Raw genomic sequence first — 6,367 nt, forward strand, 5'->3', positions numbered from 1 at the left:
GTATCATGAGAGAAAAGTAAAAAAAAAACCTTAGTCGTAGGACCGGAGCTTAGAGCCTTTACTTTATGTATAGCACACTCACTCTAACGGCGTATATTTTTCATAATAGGTCAGCGAGTAGATGGGAACAGCGTCTTAAACCAATAGGTGTAGGCGCTTTCCAAAGGTGGAATCTTTTATTTCTTCCTACTTGACCCGAGACCAATTAATCTAGCCATGAGAAGGTTGAAGAGAGCTCTAACAGGCCTTGGAGGACCGAACCCAGGTATATGGCAAAATATGAGGATGGCTTATGGCTAGGGATGAAAGGGCAACCATGATCGGATATAGTTTGTTTTCCCCAAAATCTATTTCAGTAGAGTGTATGATGTCGATGGTTTGAGGTAGAGCACCCAATGGGCTAGGGTGACCTCATTTCGCCTTACCAACCCCAAGAAAATTCTGAATACATGCCCAGATCAACTTGTATTAACAGAATTTTTGGGTACTAAGATCCAAAGTCGAGAGGGAAATAGCTTTGATCGTACACTATGGTCCCCTAAGCAATTACTTAGTGGAAAAGGATGTGATCGAGTGATGACAACCTGGAGACGGGCTTGGAAACAATCTTTCTTTAAAGAAGCGTAATAAATCACTAGTCTAGATACATGACACTGAATATGTATCAGGGCTCAAGTGACTCACCGAAGCGGCGAGACCTTGAAAGCTGTTTTTTCAATTGTCAGTAGCAGAACATTCTATTAGTTGGGGAAGGATTTTGGTGACAAGAACTAAAGAGATCATATGTGAGAATATTAACATGAGTGATGAAAAATCCTATGAAAAATACGATCACCTGCCAGTGGATAGTTTTCCGCATTCAGTCAATATACGCGGAGTGAACGGGTTCTTAAGGAAACCCCGAAACGGCTGCCATCTAATAGGTAAACGAAAGTAACGAAGTTGCTTTGACTATAGAACCATGCTTGCCTGTTAGAGCGAATTGGACGATTGGGACAAGGGCTTCCCCCTCTTTAATTCCCTCATTCTTCTTTCTCTAATATGAACCTTGAGGCATCAAAGCCTTTCTGACTCGGTCTAGCCTGGTCGCCCTATGCGACCGGAGCTTCAAAAGTCAAAACTCTCAGTCGTAGTTTGGCGACCTATCTTCAGTAGAGGCCTTTAATCTTTTGATTAGAGTAGGAATCATGAGAGAGCAAAGCGTACCACCTTGTCATAGTCACGAATTTGTTTATAGTCGCGATTGTTGTCATAGTCAACAAGGTTGAGACTTTCAAGAAATAACTTTGAATTGGGAGGGTGATCCTCCCGGTGAACTAACTGTACTCCAAACCAACATGAGTGAACAAGTAGAGTATACTAGGGCACTTGAGAGAACCGTGTCGAATGAACTCGGCAAAATGACAATGTAACTTAGGGAGAAGGGGTGCTCTCCTATCGTTTGATTAGGAAAGCAGCACATACCAGGAGGTAGCGACTGTTTCTTAAAATCACAGGAACCTACTGAGTCGTAACATGATGTATAAAGAATATACAAGGAGTTAAAAGTATAGGTAGTGGAAGAAAAAACAGAAAATATTAAACCCACAGTAAAAGGTTAGTTGGGAGAGAATTTTAAAAAATTTGAATATTAAATGAACTTGTATTCTTGAAAATTGTATAGTAATATTATCCTAGGGATGAAGTCAAACATTTTGAAACATCCTAGACTAACATATAAATTGGGACAGGATCAGTATTTATTAGTACTCCCTCCGTTCACTTTTACTTGTCCATTTTAGACTTTTCACGCTATCTAAAAAATAATAAATGAAGTGTATAATTTACTAATATATTCATATTAATTGGTGCATATTTTTATTGGATTTTAAAAATAATTTGAAGAGAGTAATTAATAATATAGGTAAAATAGGAAAAAATAAATTATCTTATCTTGATATGCTAAAAATGACAAATAAAAGTGAAAATTTATTTTTTGAATACTGGATAAGTAAAAGTGAAACAGAGGGAGGGAGTAGTTTATTTCTATCTGTTTGGTGGACTCCAGCAAAAAGTAAATCAAACTGACTTCGTATTTCCATTACTTTAGTGCTGGAAGCCAAAAAGCAAAAGAGAAAAAGAAAACAAAAAAATATGAAAGAGCGTATGCAATCTATAGGCTCTTCTTCTTTTTCTTTTTCTTTTCTGGTTTTATTGAAGCTCTAAAAAGAACTCGACATTCCAAAAACATTTTTAACGAAGTTAAGTTAAATATCAAAATCATATAATATATATATATATATATATATATATATATATATTTATCTACTTTACAGAATTTTGAGGGGAAAAAACAACTTTCCACCCTTAAAAAAAACCCCTCAAATACGCAGGCCGCTTACCCCATTGCATCCCCACAAACTTTGGCAACACTTACAAACAGTGACGGATTCAGGATTTTCATTCAGGGTGTTCGGAAAAAAAAAAAAAAAAAAAAAGAAGCTAAATATACACTGTAAATTTTTGCCGAGAGTGTTCAAAAGTTAATATATGCACATAAACATCGAAAATTTACCCTATATATACACTTTAATTTTTTGTCGAGGGTGTTCGGGTGAACACCCTCGATATCACATAGATCCGCCCCTGCTTACAAAACTGATTCTTTTCTGCGATTCTGGATTATTTCTGCGTTATTCTTTCCCTCCACTCTCTCTGAAATGTTCTTCCTTCTCTATCTTTTTTTGTTCTATTGTTCTCTTGCTTCACTTTTTTCCAATATCTTGAATTCCTCTATATTCTTTCCTCATTGCCATCTCCATTATATTTTTCATGTTCCAGTTACTTGCCTTTGATTTGTTTAATTCTGTCTGTGTTTCCGTTATAACAGTGAAGAGGAACTACGTCATCAATGGTACCCTACTTAACTATGAGAAAAAAAGGGGCTGCTTTCTTTGACGTCCATAAATCTTTCGACAAAATGCTGTACAGAGAGACCACGGCTTGAGAAAAGAGTGTTTTTTTCTCAACAGATGCAGGTCATTAATTTCTTTAAAGTAATCTTTACCACATATACGATAATTTCACAAAAAAAAGTCCTGGTATACTCAAGTTTTGTTTTACACATTGTTTGTCTTGAGTGTGGGATTTATATATATCAAGATAAAACACAGTTTCACATATTTTTTCAAAAAGCTGCGACGCTAAAAAACAACCTTTACCAAATATTCTTCTACACGGCGTTCTTACTTTGAAATTCATCTTTACGGTGCACAAAAACCCTCCAGGTCTGCCTTTTTCCCACTGTGTTTTACTTCTGGCGCTTTAGAATATTGATGGAGATTGTAAGGGAACAAGGATAAGGAAGGCGCCTCTGTTCTGTCTCTACCGCTGCTAAAAATAGAGGTATTTGCACATCTATTTCTACACCATTTGTTTTTGGCTGATCATCGGTGCTCACTTAATTATGTGTATGTATATATTCAATTTTTACTTTTTATGAATACGTTGAGTTTAATCAGAGGCTTCGAATTAGAGGTATTAAGTTGTTTTCGTTAGCAAGTATTTCACCCCTAATACTGAATTATCCGGCACAAATTCGAATTTGGTAAGTCCCAATGCGAATATCGAATACCGAATTTTCTTTTAATATTAGACGTGATCACAATATTTCACTTCTTTATTTTGTTATGGCGGATGTTTCTGCTATACTCTGCCATCAACCTTTACGGAGAAGCATTTTCAATTTCTCCGACACCGAAGAATTTTACCTGTAACTGTCAAATTAACAGATTTCCTACAACGAAAGTAGTAGGAAATGCACATGAAAAAGATTGATAAAAAAAACAGTTATTGGCCATATCCTATTTTTTACGATACTTCTTCTGATTTGTTATGAGTGAATTTCTCATTTTCTACCTCATAATATTTGCCATTTGAGTTGTTTTATTACAACCAACCGTTTCCTTTATTGTTTACTCTGTCTTATTTTCCCATTTTTAGTTCTTTTAAGCAGACCAAAAAATGTGTCTTCTGATGTCTGCAGCCCCATCATTGCACCTCTTTAAATGGGTTGAATCTACTTCTTAACTTCTACTGCCCGTGAACCCTTTAAGATATTTTCAGAGAGTAATTTCTAATATGCATACGCCCCTGATTTGGAGGTTCTATAGTTCCTAGTATATTTTGGAGGGTAGCTACAACTCATCAGGTAACACAAAGCTCTTTGAAATGTAATTTTATTATAATTACCATTTAAACTTAATTTAGTCACACTTGCACCGTCGTTGCCTATATTACTCGCCCAAAAGAGGTTATGGCTAATATTGCAAAAAGGCCAAACTTTAACATGGTTTTAATTTACCTACTTCAATTGAGATTAGTTATGAAGTTTGATGGAGGCAGGAAAATGGAGATGGCAAACCAACGACTCTGACAAGTAAGCATTCTTATGGTTGACATTTTTTTTTTTAATTTAATAATGGTGATGTCCATCTTACTTATAAAATAAACTTGAAGGAGATGCTTCAGATCTGATTTTGGTTTTAACGCCGGCAATGTTGCACTACATAGTTATGCAAGTCTGTTCACATATTTAAGACGGTCTATTTTTGAGGTAAACATATGAACTATCACTCTTTTGCTGGAAATTTTTCAACTTCCACTGTCATGTTTGTTGTCGTGGTATGCGGAACTTTCTTGGCATGTATCTGATGGTATCCTATCTGGTTAGCTCTTTAAACCTTCAAGATTGCATTTGTTTTCAAAATTGTGTATGTTAATTATTTCTTAGATTTAATCATTGATTATAGGCGTGTCAGTTTGGTTTGAATATATTTTTGTACCATTTGACTTCATATGAATTACGTACGCAAGTGATGGACTGATGATATGAGCGTGTTTTACTTTTATCTTTCAGTTGAAGATTTGCATTTTGTATTCTTGAAAAAGCTACTCTCTCTGTTCCAAAAAGATTATTTTAGTTTGACTTGACACGGAGTTTAACAAGTAAAGGAAGACTTTTGAAATGTGTAATCCAAAACAAGCTTTATACATGAGGTCAAATTGTAAATATCTGATAAGAGTTTAAAGGGTTGATTTGGTTGTACCTGAAATTGGGGGTATTTGAGTTGTAGTTTGGAATTTGCTTCTTTTCTTGGTCTTCATCGTTAATGTTATGAGAAAGCTTATGGAAAGTTTTGGTCAAACTTTTGTCGTCTGAGAAGAATTTCTTGTATAGTGATTGATTAAGGTTTTGGAGATGTTCTTTTTGTGCATAGAGCCTGTGTGGAGAATTCTGTACTTTGGATATAAACTTTTGATTTTCTGGACTTTGACTCTCTTAGATGTAGATAAATTTGTGTGTTGTTAGCCTATACAATTGTGAAATGGCAAGTTCTGCTGAACCACCATCATCTATAAGTTTTAACCATGTACACTTCTGATATAATTAATGTGTAAAAAGTTTCAGATTTTATATACTGCTAAAGTTTTAAATTGGTAATTTTTATAATAAAAGTTATCTTTAGTTCTGCAATATCTTTTTGCTTGATCTTTCATGAGCCATTGCTCTTATTTATCTAGCTCATCAATCTTTTGCACTTTTCTCATACTTCATATCTAAAAAAAAAGTTGCAAACCATCAATTATTCATTCCTTCATTCTTATCATTTTTCACTTAGATGACAAATTTATTTTGTGAACTTACTGACTAATTCTTGGATATGCATATCCAGCACTTGAGTATTTCACAAATGTCGAGATTGAAGAGCTCGGCTAATGGTACAAATATTGTTCGATCATATATTCGACAAGATTACATAAACTTTATTGTAATATGCCTGTGGTGTAGAGAGTGTGTTTCTACTCTTAAGAATACATAACGTGATTCAAAAATTACATAATGTTTACATGTGTAAGTGGTGTATGAAGAAAAAGAAGAACATATATGTATTCTCTTTTCTCAATACTTGTGTTTTTTCATTTATCTTTTCTTGAATATTATTATCTTTATTTTGATAGGTAATTGAATGCTAGAAAGTGTAAGCGGTAAAGTCCTCACTTATATATGGTGAAATTGATAAAATATTTTTAAAAACTGAGTCAAATATGATGACTCAACGTAAGTTAGATCTCCAATTTATATACTCACTAGTGATCTAAACATATCATGATTGATTCTAAAAAGTCTTAATATCAATTGATTCTTGAGAATAAGTATGGTGTACATTGTACATGAAGTCGAAGGTTATATGACCAAAAAAAGGGAAAAGAAAATGATCCTTGATTATCATTCCTTCAAGTTCCCGTCGACAATACCAAATCTCATATACTTTATATATATGAGTCAAACAAATATTACTAACACATAGGATGGACATTAATATTT

The 6,367-nt window shown here is 34.2% G+C and overlaps 1 long non-coding RNA gene across 2 annotated transcripts; it reads left to right on the plus strand.

Annotated features, from left to right (window-relative positions):
* The first annotated feature begins 2,522 nt into the window (after window positions 1–2,522).
* On the plus strand, window positions 2,523–5,945 carry LOC132609446 (uncharacterized). Of its 2 annotated transcripts, XR_009570836.1 has the most exons (5): window positions 2,523–3,017; window positions 3,267–3,384; window positions 4,362–4,417; window positions 4,498–4,594; window positions 5,715–5,945. It is a non-coding gene; the product is annotated as an uncharacterized LOC132609446 (long non-coding RNA). The 2 variants fall into 2 exon arrangements; XR_009570835.1 differs by lacking the exon at window positions 2,523–3,017 and having other exon boundaries at window positions 3,029–3,384.
* The last annotated feature ends 422 nt before the right edge of the window (window positions 5,946–6,367 follow it).

This window comes from Lycium barbarum, chromosome 9 (genome assembly GCF_019175385.1).
Source record: "Lycium barbarum isolate Lr01 chromosome 9, ASM1917538v2, whole genome shotgun sequence".
NCBI lineage: Eukaryota > Viridiplantae > Streptophyta > Magnoliopsida > Solanales > Solanaceae > Lycium > Lycium barbarum.